Consider the following 16330-nt stretch of genomic DNA (forward strand, 5'->3'; position numbering starts at 1 on the left):
CGGGTTCGATCCTCGTGTGGAGCATATTCCCCGCTGAAATACTGTGGGGGTATGCTCTGGGGGTTGGCCATGTTGCTCCCTCCCTCAGGTCCCTGCCGCTCGTGCACATCCCTCAATTTAACATCCGCATGAGTCAATGAACCTTTGACTCATGTGGAATGAGGTCTTTTTCGGAGTCAACCCTTTTTGAAGAATCCCCTTCCTTGCATGATTTCTTCTTCATATAAATAGATATAAGATCTATGGGGCAATAACTTATAGGTACATTTTGTTCTACAACCCTTTATATCTCATAGAAAAAAACCTCATGATCCTGAAGAGCTGTGGTGGTCCTTAGGGAAGTACGTAATCGAATCGAGCCGAACTTTTGAATTTTTGAGTTTGGTTCGTTTATATTTGAGCCAATCTTGAACTTTATTTAACGAATATATTCATGGCTCACGAACTTATTCGAACTTTTATCGAGCCTAAACGAAATTAATATATATAAATTATAAATTAAAATATTCATTGAATTCATTAAAAACTAAAATTTATATTTAGAAAAAAATATAATAATCTCATTAAAATTTGTAATTTTATTCTAATAAATAAATGTAATCAATTTTATATTTTTTTTGTCATGAGTAAAAGTGTAAATATATCAATCAAATATAAAAGCTATTATTTTCCTCCAAGAGCTGACTCACGAGCATACTAACAAGTACTGTAGTAACCCGAAATTCGTTTTAAGTGATTAAATTAACTAAACATGTTTAGAATGGTAAAATATGATTAAAAGATTTTAATATGATAAATCGGAGTAGAAAATCGACTACAAGATGTCCGAAAATGGTCCGTAGGACATAATTGGTTTGGACAGTTCGGAAACACCGAACTTGAACTAGGAATGTTCGGAGGATCTGAACTGATCGAAAGGACCGAGTGAGTTCAGAAGCTAGGGTCGAGTTCGAACCTTCCAAAGGGTTAGGCCATGTGTACTATCGACGCGTCAATAGTGTACCAATACGTGGTAAGCATGTGAGTTCGGAGCTTCCGAACTCCGTATATAAATAGGCCGAGATTTCTCACAATTCAGTGTTTGTTTGAGGTGAAATGGTGTTATCAGTATAAATCCTTAGGGTTCTAGTCGTCTACTTAAGGGTAGGACGATAGCGAAGTGCTACAGGGCTTGTAGCGGAGCTGTGCTAGGGTTAGAGCTTTCAACATCAGCAGGCTGACAATGGACACAGATATAGTCCGAGATCCTTAGCTTAGTTAAAGATTTTAGATCAGTAGTAGTAATATGGAATTTTCTTGACTTGTAGTGATGGACTGTAGATGCTTGTACATCTAGGCCATTTGTTGAGGTATGTAAGTACTGGCTGAGATTCCAGCAAGTATGCATGCTTATATGTTGCATTTATGTGCCATGATCCATGTTTTATTGCTTTATGATATTATGTTGCATGTACATATTCATATTGAGTCGTATCTCCTTCAAGATAGTCTTTTGAGTATGGTCGCTCATCCCTATACCCTTGTTATTGGTCGGACACCGGAAGATGCCGCGATGACAGGGACTGACGCTACGGTGATCCTGATGAGTGTGGGGACGAAGTTGACCCCAGATGGTACTACATACTCATTAGCGCCTAGACTGAGCAGGATTTGATAAAATACCAGTACCCACTCATTTGCATGCATCAAGTCAGTTTGTAAGACTTATGAGTTCGAGTTACATGGGCTCTTAAGAGCTTGAATACTTGAGGTTATGCGAAGATTTTTTCGGAAAAGGCTAAGCCTGACTGATATCATATATAGAATTCTGATTTAACGGTCAATAAAACCAAATTGTATCCGTTCTAAATATAGTAGTCGTTAATTTTGTCATCTTCCATGTCATTGTCCTTTTTTACATTTGATGATATGCTAAAAATAATATCATATATTTATTTATATTTTAGAGATATATTAGAATATTGCATAGATATGCATGAATCTAGTATTCTAGTTGCCTTATACATTAAAAATTCTATATGGACTGGGACTCTCTTCTTATAAATAAGGGGTTTCTAACCCTTATTATGGTATGTGTTTTACATTCTTTTATACGCCTTCTACACGCTCTTAAACCATTTTTCTTACACATCTCACATATGTCTTTTACACGTCTTTCACATATTTTATATTCTTACAATTTTTGTGGCTTCGTCTACGGGCGAACCATCTCACATGTTTTTTTTATACACAAAAATATTTTGGGATCATTCGGCTCGATTTATTGAAGAATTTGGTTCGTGATTACCAGTTCGAAGTAATTTATTTGATTAGAAAATTTTTGAACGCATCAATTGGCATATTATGTGGGAACAAAATTTATTCCCATGATTATATTCTCTACGGTTGGGTACAAGAACGAAAAAGAAAAAAAAGAAACAACCTTCATTGGTCGCTGACAGAAGATCTTCACGAGAGTCGGCCACCTGCGTTGGAAATTTTTTTTTTTATGGTGGCCGACTCTTACAATTTGGTTACCTGTATCCATCACCTACAGCATCTCCCATGGAAGAAATCAAAACAAAAATCTTAATTCAAGAATCGAAACAAAAACTTACCTTTATGGGATTTTGTGAAAGTTTCGTTCTCCATTAAACCCACATGTGGCCACCACCTCACCAAAATCCTTGGCAAAAGCTGGCCACAACAATGACGAACAATATTCGCAGAGCCTTGAAAACTCCATCCGAACATTGCATGATCACGGGTGCTAAGCTGGAAATATTTCACTTTGGATATGATACTCCTAACGATGCAGCGCCTTTTATCATTTCGTAACAAGTCGCGCACGAAAGATAATTCTATATGCTTTATTTATCATACTATTATTCATTATTAAGCGCATAGTCGATCGAACCTATCTAATTATGCATCTTCACGTCTATTTATCTTGGGAAAGGTTGTCTCGAATCCTTTGTTATATTTCCTTGTGCAATCATGTTGTGGCTGGATTCTTATATTATATGTGCTAATTATTGGTTCCTATTTAGTTTTAAACTTGGTTTGTATGTCTTGGTCAGGCCCGATCGTTTTCTTGCTCTAGACACCTTCGTTTCCAGTTCTATTGCACTTTAAGTGTTTGATGAATTGCTTGAGTTAGTTTTTCTTTGCATGCCTCGTTGATGTGCTTCCTGTTAGTTTCAATCATTAGAAAAGGAAAGAAATAAACTAAATTCCAGCCTCTCAACATTGTTATCTTCCTCTTATGCTACTCGGCTGAGCTCCCATCTTGCTCCACCCACACTTCAAAATTGGATAGAATGTATATTTGCTTTGCACAACCATAATAAATTAATGGGGAGCTGTAACTATTCAGTGGACCATGCTTAATCTAGATTGAGATAAATGGGTCTTTGTTTATTTGTTTACACGATAAGATAACAACATTGTGGTGCATGCTTTAAGAAATTGGTCGAGTTTGCGTTCGACAATGTGTTTACAAAGGTTTTCTTATAGTTGATTTACTTATTATTATGCCATCAATGTCTCTTGATCTTTAAACAAAAGAGGGTTTTATCAACTCATGGACTCTCTGTTTATATTTGAGTAGTGAAAAAATCATTCACACATTGACTAAGAATATGTTTTTCGTTTCTTTTGTTGTTTTTTCCAGTTTGCAGCCATGTCGTGTCTTAATTAGCTATTGTTTCATAAATATATATGTATATTTATATATATATGGGGACTACAGTTTTATGGGTTTTTGTTTTTCGCCTAAAATAATGGATTAATATCTTTTCAAGGCAAATTCTCCTCATATTGTTATGTGTAAATTCTATTTTTAACATCTTGACATAAATTTTATATAATTAATTTAACCGATCAAGTGGCGTTTGTAGGTTTTTTCCCATTGAATCTTTTCATCCAAATCTCCAAGCTCTAGATATTTACTTATTATATGTGGGGACCTCGGGTTGCTAATCTCATTTTAGGGCAATTAATGATACATTAACAATTAATCATATATAAAAAGAATAATCAAATCAAAATTTTTTTTTGTGAATAATCAAAACAAGAAAGAATCGTTGATAGAAAACAGTTTTAAATACAGACCATGTGATAACTGTACCTTGATGTTCATATGCCCTCTTCGTCGCTATCCACCAACTCTTTGCAAGTCCATGTAGTTGATGAATCACTAGTCTCACACGACGATCATCTGTATAGTCGAGGAACTCGAATAACTGCTCAATATCCTCTAGCCAATTTTCACAATCCATAGAATTCTCAGTTCCGTGTAACTTCGGGGGTTTGAATGACTTGAATCGTTTCAGAAGTTTCTCCATCGGATTAGCATCACCAAACACATCAGTAAAAGTACTACTCTATCCGGGTTCAGGTGCTGTCGCTGGTATCTGTGCAACATTAGTCTGTTCAGGCTGATTTACTACCAATGTTTGTCTAACTCTCGGTGCTGGTCGGGGAGGCATATATGATAATCAACAGATTAGTGTATAGTTCATTATCATATCAAACACATTTCTGTTTCAGGCCCTCCTCTGATTAGCATTTTCATGCATCTTCAAGAGATCGAGTTCTGATTCATACTTATTCAATACATGATGTTACTCAACTTCAGAAAATCAAATAGCATGTAATTTGAAAGATTGTACTACATACTCTTCTCATTTAATCACAGAATCATGTGATCATAAACATCAGAAGGTAATAAGTCATATACCATACAAGTATGAAATCAATAAATAAAGCAATCGAACAGACTCGATCTACCCCGCTCATCTATTCTCAGTCCGAGAAACTTAAAGATCTGATACCACCTGTTGTGGGGACATCGGGTTGCTAATCTCATTCTAGGGAAATTAATGATACATTAACAATTAATCATATACAAAAAGAATAATCAAACCAATTTTTTTTTTTGTGAATAGTGCTCCGCTAGATCGGTAAGATCTTACCGATCGATCGGGCACATTTTCAGATTCTTTGTTTTGGAAAAATCAGGCCTCGCTCGATCGGTTATATTTAACCGATCGATCGACCTCTCTGCCAGAAAACAAACAACAGAAAAGTTTGCTGTCACAACGTGTAACAATCAATCCAAATCATCAAGAACCAACTCAAATCATGATTATCAATTCTAGAACTTGCATATATACACTTATGAAGTCTCAAGCATCAATCCATGCGATTATTACATCAAACGGATAGCTATAAAGGCATTAAACTATCAACTACACAAAGTGTACTTCAAGACATTATTCTTCTACAAGTTTGATGTATTCTACAGTCCAACTTTAGCTACAACCCGAGACCTCACTTACTAAACTCTCTCCCAAGCTGTCAATGTCGTCTTTGACCAGTTCCTGCCCCCTCTGTTGTCATGCACACATACAAAACAAAGCAACAGCCGGAGAAACTCCGTTGAAAAATCATTCCCAGTATAATCGACATATATAAACCGTTAAATAAATCATATCGACTCTATTCATAATCGACTCAACAATAGAGTAAATAACACATATATCGATTAAGAATTGATTCATAATTCGTCGTTGCCATCAAGATTCGTAACCGATCTTGACATGGATATCCATCTATCTTAGTCATTCTGGACTAGAAAATAAGATCGCCTCAGATCTTGGCATAGAATCAATTCAATATCATATCATATCATCATCGTATCGACTCAAACTCAATGATCCACTACCTGAGATGGATCGACAACACAAAAATCAAATCAAAACAATAAACAAGTATGTGGTTTTGGCGGGACAACTCAAGAAACGTCATTCTCAAGTTTCAAATCCCTGACTTGCGATGTCGTCATTATACCTTCGTATTTCTCGGTTCTGAATACTTCAAATCTGAAACATAACATCAAAACATTCATATCAAACTTCGTTCAAGTCTATCATATCAAAATCGAATCAAAACCACAATAGATAATCAATCATTCTTATTTCAAACCTCAACTTCTTCTTCTTCTTCGGTTCAACTCGGAGTCTGGATTCGTTAGCCTTCAAAACTCAATTGAAACTGAAGAATAAAAATACTATAACATCAATAACATCTAAACAAAGATCTCAGCTTAGTCATAGGCTATCAAAAAGGTCTCAAAACACGAATCGACGGCGTAGCGATTGAAAATCGATAACCAACAAAATATCGAAATCAATATCAACCTCAATACCATTCATACTCATATCTAAACCAATAATACATCATCCAAATCATCATATCAGCAGCTATACTCATCAATATACATGCTGAAAATCATAATAAGTTCATTCAATACTCAATCTTCGATTCGGTGTCGATATCAAATCTTATAAAAGCTCAAGAACATGCTCAAGATGTAAACAACTGATCTCTGCCAACTTTCAACCCTCAAAACATGCCGAAATAAATAAACACTTACACTAGATTGAATCCCTCGTCGCAAGGATTCCAGAACAATTTTCGGAATCGAAATCGGATAACCGGATCAAAAGATACGGGGTTTTGAAAATCAAAGTTTCAAAGAAAAGGAAATTATCGGCACTTTGTTCTGAAAAAAACTTGAAGGAACCCCTCATGTACACGTACAAAAGTTGAGTAAGAACTTATAATTCAGATATTTTCAATTCTAATTGCCATTTAGTCACTCAATTCTTCAAAAATTACAATTAGTTCCTCGGCCCTTATTTTAATTCAATTTCAATCCTAAATAATTTAAGAATATTAGAATTTAAATCAAAACTCTAAATATTTCCAAATTAAATATACTCAAATTAAAATTAAATTATCTCGGATTACATTAAATAATCCTGGATTAAATTAAATAATCATGGGCCTTACATTATATCTCATATAGACTATGAACTCAAAACATGTTATATTTGGCTGCATGGACATTGCTTGAACTCGATTCCTAGAACCTTTACTATCGGGCACCGCATCTTAACACCTTGTGACAACTTAGTCAAGCCTATTCGGCAACTCCATAAATAAATATAAGTTTTCTAATTATTTTTAGCAAACTATTCTCGTTGTGACAAATTTTGAGATATCTCAAAATAAATTTTTTTATGTTAAGTCATGCGTTTAATTAACCCAATATTATATTGTACTTCCATTGCCTTGTATTTTTGTTTGGGCTATTTTACAGATATCGGATATGAAATCTTGCAATAAGGCCTAATCCATGGCTCAAGGACTTCAAAGTTTCTACTCATTTCACTCATTGTCACTCCTCTTCGGGGGTGCTAAACCAAAATCCTCTCCAGAGGTGTTAAACCAAAATCCTCTTCGAGGGTGTTAAACCAAAATTCTCTCCGGGGGTGCTAAACCAAAATCTTCTCCGGGGGTGTTAAACCAAAACCCTCTCCGGGGGTGCTAAACCCAAATCCAATCCGGTGGTACTCAAATGTTTGGACAGGTCCGGCATAAAAAATTCACAAAAATGGTCTCAAAAGTCCAGGCAGGTCCGACATAAAAAATCCACGTCAGTGGTCTCAAAAGTCCGGGCAGGTTTGGCATAAAAAATGCACGTCAGTGGTCTCAAAAGTTCGGGCAGGTCCGGCATAAAAAATCCACGTTAGTGGTCTCAAAAGTGCGGGCAGTTCCGACATAAAAAATCCACATCAGTGGTGCTCAAAAGGCCGGGCAGGTTCGACATCATAAATCCACGTCAGTGGTTGTTTCAAAAGCCCGAACATCTCGGCAACATGTAAGTTCATTCCAGCATGAACACTCAAAAAAAATTGTAAACAATCAGAATGTTGTCTTTATGCTCTAAAATATAAATTCAACCACTTCAAAGTTCCTCCTCATTTAACTCGTCGTCACTTCTCTTCGGGAGGTATTATTGATGATATTATAAAAATCCTATCATATCTTTATTTATATTTTAGAGATTTATTAGAATATTTCATGAATCTAGTATTCTAGTTGCCTTATACATTAAAAATTTTATATGGACTGAGACTCTCTTCTTATAAATAAGAGGTTTCTAACCCTTATTATGGTATGTGTTTTACATGCTTTTATACGCCTTCTACTCACTCTTAAACCCTTTTTCTTACACATCTCACATATGTCTTTTACACGTCTTTCACATATTTTCTATCCTTAAAATTTTCCTACTTTTTCTATTGAATCCTATACTGACTTGAGCGTCGGAGTGGCTTCGCCTCATCTCACATGTTTTCTTTGACACACATAAATATTTTGGGATCATTCGGCTCGGTTTATTGAAGAAATTGGTTTGTGATTACCGGTTCGAGGTAATTTATTTGATGCGGAAATTTTTGAACGCATCAACATTAGTACGGTAGCGACCCAAACCGGATCCACTAATTAATAAGATTTTAGAGCATAATTAAGCATGCATTAAATAAATCGCTGCGGAAGACTTAAATAAAAGCAGACCGGCAGAATACAACCGGTTAAACAAATTCGATTATACAACCCAATCGAATAAACTTAAATAAAACCAACAGCTAATCTTGCTGTCTTCAAGGGACACTGGCCTCTCCAAGCTTCTGGTACTCAATCCTGCACCTACACCTGCCCCGTCGAATGAGGTGTCCTGACATACAGAAAATACTGGACGTGAGCGACTATGCTCAATACGGAAACAATGATATATAAAATATATGCAGCACATAAGTGTATTTAAAACAAGGGTAAATCAGTCTACTCAGGGGCGTCATGAATATACAGGGCCGTACTGGATAGCTAGTCCACGGGGCTGCTCCTATATCCACCTATCCACTATAGAGTCTACTCCACCGTCGTGGTCGCTTCTAGTGATAGCAAAACCAGGGGCTGAGTGTCCCCAGACACGAATCCATAAGGAGTAACTCATCACCGATGGAAATTGTCATGACTCACATCATACCAGATGCAGTCTATCGTAAAAACATGCATGTGCTAAAGCCGTAAAACATATAAAACACTTAGCACATACTCATGCAACACATATAATATATATCATGCTGGTCATCTCAATCAGTACTTACGTACCTTACTACAGGCAGTCCTAGTAGTCCAACTCTACGTTCCAAGCCTATCATCCGCTCTACAATGCAAACACCCATGCATCATTCATTAAGCTCTAAAAACCTTAACTAAGCTATTGCATAATCCTAAATAATTTAAGGAGACCATAGCTATACCTGCGTCCGTCGTCAGCCCATTGATGGCGACTATCCCGCAACTAGGGGCACACCCCTGCTGCAACTCCACATTCTCGAGCACGACTACAATACACGAGCATTGCTCCACTACTATGTCAGACACTGTCTGACTATACTAAGCATATTTCCAACTCCAACTTTAAAATAAGAGTACCCAAAGCCCTAAAATAGAGCCACGTGGGCGAAGGAAAGGAATTTGGAATTTGAACGAATGATTCTCCGTGACCTTATATTTATAGAACACGATCGGACCGTCCGATCACGCCTTCAGAGCGTCCGATCTGCTTCGGACCGTTCGATCGCCTCATCGGATCGTCCGATCTCTGCCACGTGTCAAACCAATCGAATTCAACCATGCACCTGTCCCGTACACTGTTCGGATGGTCCGATCTCGCCCTTTGGATCGTCCGAACTCAATATTACATCATCAGTGATGTCAGCCATCCGATGATACGAACACACGTGTCCCTAATCAAGTTCGGATTGTCCGAACTCGCCTTCGGAGCGTCCAAATTGCTCGTATCCTCCGATCCTTGGCTCCGTTCCCAGTTCGGATCCTCCGAACCTGGTTCGGATCGTTCGATACTTCGGAACCTTTTTGGCATAATTCAAGTTTTCTGGATCCATTTTTGGACTCCATTAATCCATCAGAAATTTCCTTAATCTTGTTTTACTTAATCTAAACATGATCACTTGATTAATTACTCATTAATCGTTAATTCTGGATGCAGGTCACTACATTCCCCTCCCCCCCCCTTTAAAGATTTTGTCCTCGAAATCTAGGGTAGAACCTTGAGAACGTATTAAAAATTGCTACTTGTGCGTTTGGTGGAATAACTTTCGACACACTCAGACTCTTGTCTAAATTCCGGCAAGCTCCATTAATCCTGAACCGCATTAGCATTCTCCCAGCTGAAAGCTACTGCGCTACTTGACGAGAGTGAAACTTCTCTGGATCTAATGTATCACAACACTGATACATCTACCATCCTGACCACGATCTTCCTGATCACGAAGGATACAACCACCCGCTCGATCAAGATCTGTTGGAAAACTGGCGGTCAGATCAATCACGATTGATACCCGGTGCAGCGGAAGTTTAAAATTTTTATCATGGAACAATTTCATGGTGTGGGTATCAACCATTCAACGATTAAATTATTGTGTGTGTAAAATTCAAATAACAATTAATTAAATTTTACCTCCAATCTCGCAACGAGATTAATGGACACCAACAGATTTTATCTGCTCTTGTTGTCTCTCCCTGGAACCGATGAACTCCTTCAATCAGGTCCACGAACAGAGGTTTAATCCCTCTGATAGATTGCACTAGAAAATCTATCAGAAGTTTTCTGCGAAGAGATTACACGAATCTGATTCGTTATTCCTGACCGCGATTCAAAATCACAGACCGGAATTTTCTCGGGCAGAGGGGGAGGGGTCGGCCGAAATTTTCTTTTAGAGAGACTAGGGTTTTCGATTTTTGCTCTCAAAAATTATGACCTGTTCTGTGTAATTTCTGTACTGAAATAACTTATTTATAATGCAGGCCACTAACACCTTAGGGCCCATTAGTCATAAGCTGGGGCCCGACAAGCAAAGCCCGCTCGTTCAGAAATTAATATAAAATTCATCGTGACTCCGATTGATGAACTGATTTCACCAATGTGCACAGAAACCATTTCTGCACATTTTAAAGTCAAAATAAATTTTCCTGAATCCGAATTCAGTGGTTTCCAAAAATGTCCATACCTATGTCATTTTAGGAAATCCTACTCCCTTACTCTTATTTAAGAAGTCCAACTCCTTAGTTCATTAAATTTAACTCTTTAAATTTAACTATCTCAACGGGGATTAAAACTCCATTACACTGTGTGACCCTCAATGGTTCAGGGATACAGCTAGCCGTGGGCTCACAACTCCTTGTGACTCGGAACAACACTTTCCGACTTGCCCAACGAATCATGGTAAAGCGCCTAGCAACATCGCCCCATGATTCCCTAGGTATCACTGATAGTGCCTACAAGAACCAGTAGATTTTGGTTAGCGTACAGTACGGTCCCTTCATCCATATATCCCGATCGAATCAACAACCATTGGTATATCGAGAGTCGCTCAAGATTCGATAACTATGCAATACATCTTGAAGATCAAATTAGTGACATCGCATGTGCTACTAAGAAACCATTTCTTAAATCACATCAATTACTCTGGCCAGAGATTTATCACACTAATATCTCCTCAGATCGCATAGGATATCCACACTCGCAAGTATGTGGTGAATCCTTGACAACAATGCATTGACTCCTATATGTGTCGTAACTGTACCCAATCTCGACACCTGATGACCCCCATAGAGTCGGTAAACGAGTCAAAGCACAGCACTAGCATATAGAGTCTCCATGATGTTTCAAGTCGTAAGGACTAATGGTGTATAACCAAAACCGCGGACTTTATCCACTCGATAAGTGATAACCACTTGGAAAGTCCGGATAGGGTAGTTCGATTATTCATCCTATGAATATCCATTTGCATGCTTCGAACATCTCCATGTTCCCTACCAATGAAACGTGGTACTCCGCATCGCAAATGCTAGTCTCAAACTCGAGCGATCCTTATCCTTATTATCGGACGGCTCAATCGACTAGGAACGGTTTTAGAACATACAGTGACTATAAGATGTATTTCATGATAGACATCTCCATGTTCTACCACATCTTACATACACTATAGTATATTCAAGGTCTTTATCAAAACAACAATAGTATATCACAATATAACAATATGAAGTAATATAAAGTCATTGTCATAAAAGTGTAAATAATATTAAACAAAAGATTGTTTATACAAAGAGTCATCAAAGCCCATAGCCACACAGTTGGCTCACTGGGCACCCACTCTTACAATCTCCCACTTGCCCTATAGCCAACTAGTCATACTACGTAGACCCATTGCTTCGCGATGTTTGTCAAACAATGGTCCTGGCAAGGGCTTAGTAAGCGGATCAGCGATATTGTCTGCAGAGGCCACTCGTTCGACAAAGATGTCTCCTCTTTCCACAATCTCCCGGATTATGTGGTATTTCCTCAGTACGTGTTTGGATCTTTGATGAGACCTTGGTTCCTTTGCTTGAGCAACGGCACCCGTGTTGTCACAGTACACCGGGACTGGACCAACAAATTCAGGAATGACGCCCAACTCTTGGACGAACTTCCTCATCCAAACGGCCTCTTTAGCAGCAGCTGATGCTGCAATGTATTCAGCCTCAGTGGTGGAATCCGCTGTGGTGTCCTGCTTGGAACTCTTCCAAGAGACAGCACCGCCATTGAGCATGAACACAAATCCAGAGGTTGACTTCGAGTCATCCACATCACTTTGGAAGCTAGAGTCGGTATAGCCTTCCAATTTGAGTTCTCGTCCTCCATAAACCATGAACATATTCTTAGTCCTTCGCAAGTACTTAAGAATGTCCTTCACGGCTTTCCAATGCATTTGACCAGGATTAGACTGATATCTGCTCGTGACACTCAGAGCAAATGCTACATCCGGTCTGGTAGATATCATCCCATACATGATACTACCTATAGCCGACGCATATGGTACATGTGTCATATTCTCTATCTCTGCATCAGTCTTGGGACACATAGACTTGGATAGAGAAACTCCATGACACATGGGTAGATGTCCTCTCTTGGACCCATCCATTGAAAACCGTTTCAATATGGTATCGATGTAGGTTGATTGAGTGAGTCCTATCATTCTCTTAGACCTATCTCTATAGATCTGTATCCCAAGAATGTAGGATGCCTCTCCCAAATCCTTCATCGAAAATCTACCTGATAACCATATCTTTGTTGACTGCAACATCCCTACATCATTCCCAATGAGTAGGATGTCATCAACATAAAGTACTAAGAATGTCACCGCATCCTTAACTACTTTCTTGTACACGCAAGGTTCCTCCGGGTTCTTGATGAAACCAAAATCTTTTATTGTTTCATCAAATTTCTGGTTCCAACTTCTTGATGCTTGTTTTAGACCATAAATTGATCTCTGAAGCTTGCATACCTTATGCTCGCTTCCCATGGATGTGAACCCCTCAGGCTGCCTCATATAGATTTCTTCCTTAATGTCTCCATTAAGAAAAGCAGTCTTCACATCCATCTGCCATATCTCATAGTCATACCATGCAGCTATGGCAATAAGGATTCTTATGGACTTGAACATAGCAACTGGTGAAAAGGTTTCATCATAGTCAACTCCTTGCCTTTGAGTATAACCTTTAGCCACCAATCGCGCCTTGTAGGTCAATACCTTACCATCAGGCCCAAGCTTTCTTTTGTAGATCCATTTACACCCTATCGGAACAATTCCATCGGGAGGATCTACTAAAGACCAAACTTGGTTTGTATGCATCGAATCCAATTCTGACTGCATAGCTTCAAGCCATAAATTCGAATCCGCATCAGAAATTGCTTCCTTGAAGTTTCTTGGATCACATCCAATGTCGGGTTCATCTTGATCCCCTTCAAGAAGAAGACCATATCGAACTGGAGGTCTAGAAGTCCTTTCGGATCTTCTAGGTGCAGGCGTGTCCAGCAATGGTTCCTGAGGTGTAGGATCGTTATTTTGCATTTCGGGTTCTTCTCGAACTTCTTCGAGTTCCATCATCTCGCCTTTCTTATCCAATAAGAATTCCTTCTCCAAGAAGGTGGCATTCCTAGAAACAAACACCTTTGTTTCAGCAGGATAATAGAAATAATATCCGATTGAATTCTTCGGATACCCTACAAAATAACATAAGCTGGATCGACTATCCAACTTATCTCCCACTGTCCGCTTCACGTAAGCAGGACATCCCCAAATCCTCAAGTACGAATACTTAGGAGCTTTGCCATTCCATAACTCGTATGGTGTTTTGTCCACTGCTTTAGTGTGGACGTTGTTCAACAACAATACCGCCGTTTCAAGCGCATAGCCCCAAAACGAAGGTGGAAGCTCAGTGAAGCTCATCATAGATCGAACCATGTCCAACAAAGTTCGATTACGACGCTCCGATACACCATTAAGCTGTGGTGTCATAGGAGGAGTCCACTGAGAGAGAATCCCATTCTCTTTCAGATAGTCCAAAAACTCGGTACTCAAGTATTCTCCACCTCGATCCGATCGAAGTGCTTTAATACTTTTACCTAGCTTGTTTTCTACTTCAGCCCTGAATTCTTTGAACTTTTCAAATGCTTCAGACTTATATTTCATTAAATATAAATACCCATACCTTGAATAATCATCAGTAAAGGTAATGAAGTAGGTGTGGCCATGTTGAGTCCCTACTCTAAATGGACCACAAACATCTGTATGGATCAAATCCAACAGATTCTGACTACGCTCAGGTTTCCCCTTAAAAGGAGATTTAGTCATTTTTCCTTTTAGGCAGGATTCACAAGTAGGTAGAGAGTTAATATCAGACATATCAAACATGCCCTCTCCCACTAGCTTGTTCATCCTCCTTGAGGAAATATGACCTAGTCTAGCGTGCCAAAGGTTTGCCGGGTTTTGACTATCGATTTTCCTTTTGTTTGTTGTCGCCGGTTTGTCAATACAATTCACTGGAACGTCTTTTAGTTTTAAATTGTATAGATCGTTTTCAAGTTGTCCATTTCCAATTAAACATTCATTCTTGTAAATATTGCAAATCCCATTCACAAAATTACAAGAATAACCATCTCTATCAAGCATAGAAATAGAAATAATGTTTTTAATTAAATCTGGCACAAATAAAACATCTCTCAACAATAATTTAAAACCATTCTGCAAAATCAAACAAACATCTCCAATGGCCGTAGCTTCAACTCTGGAACCATTCCCGAGCCTCAGCTGGGTCTCACCCATTCTAAGCCTGCGACTTCTTGTCATCACCTGCAAATCATTGCAAATGTGAGATCCACATCCGGTATCCAATACCCAAGAAGTTGTATTAAGTGACATGTTTATTTCGATATAGAACATACCCTTTGCAGTTCCTAACTGCTCAAGATACTCCTTGCAGTTGCGCTTCCAATGACCCGGCTTCTTGCAGTAATGGCAAACATCCTTGGATTTTCCATTGTTTGAAGCCTTTGTCTTTTGCTTCTTCTCGGGTTCCACTTTCTTGGGTGGGGCAGAACGTTTCTTGCCCTTCATACTTGGCCCCTTCTTAGCAGAAGATGAGGAGCCCACCAAGAAAGCTGGCTTATCCTTCTTAAGTGTGGATTCATATGTAACGAGCATATTGACCATCTCTTCAAGGGTGGCCTCTATCTTGTTCATATTAAAATTTATCACGAATCCATCAAATGAAGAAGGAAGAGATAGAAGCAGCAAGTCCACATTGAGTTCATGCTCCAACACCAAATCAAGGGTCGCTAACTTCTGTATGAGCCAAATCACTCGTACCCCATGATCACGGACCGAAGTCCCTTCACGCATGCGGCACGTCATCAACTCCTTAACAGTAGAGAACCTTTCAGCCCTCGACTGAGCCCCAAAAAGTTCCTTGAGTTGCGCGTGAATGTCAGCAGCATTCACCGTGTCCTCAAATCGCCTCTGGAGTTCATCAGACATCGAGGCTTGCATATAGCATTTGGTCTTGATGTCATGGTCCCACCATGCATCAAGCTTGGCCAATTCCTCCGGACTAACATCAGCTGGTGCTTCCTTCGGAGGTGCTTTCTCTAACACATAGAGCATTTTCTCCGAAGTTAAGACAATCTTCAACTTCCGGAACCATTCCGTATAGTTGGCGCCAGTCAGCTTGTTTTGTTCGAGGATCGAGAATAAAGGATTTCGCGAATTCATTGTATGAAATACTGAAAAGGAAAACAGACATATATCAATGATTGTTTAACAATTTACTAAGACATAAAATAGGCGAATTTAATTTTATGAATCTCACTCCCACTATTTTAACGATTTCACCACCCTCTAGTGAAAACGGGAAACTTTTTCCTTAGTGAGAACATGGAGTCCAATTGACAAACTTATGGTCCCGAATAATATCAGCCAACCATAATTCTCAAAAGGTAGAGCCCAATTGCTTCCAAAGCAACCCCCATGTATTTACCTCATGTCCAATAAGGGCCCAATAATATGACGCCGTTTAAAGTGACATGTCA

The sequence above is a fragment of the Henckelia pumila genome, chromosome 2 (assembly GCF_033568475.1).
Source record: "Henckelia pumila isolate YLH828 chromosome 2, ASM3356847v2, whole genome shotgun sequence".
In the NCBI taxonomy this organism is placed as follows: domain Eukaryota; kingdom Viridiplantae; phylum Streptophyta; class Magnoliopsida; order Lamiales; family Gesneriaceae; genus Henckelia; species Henckelia pumila.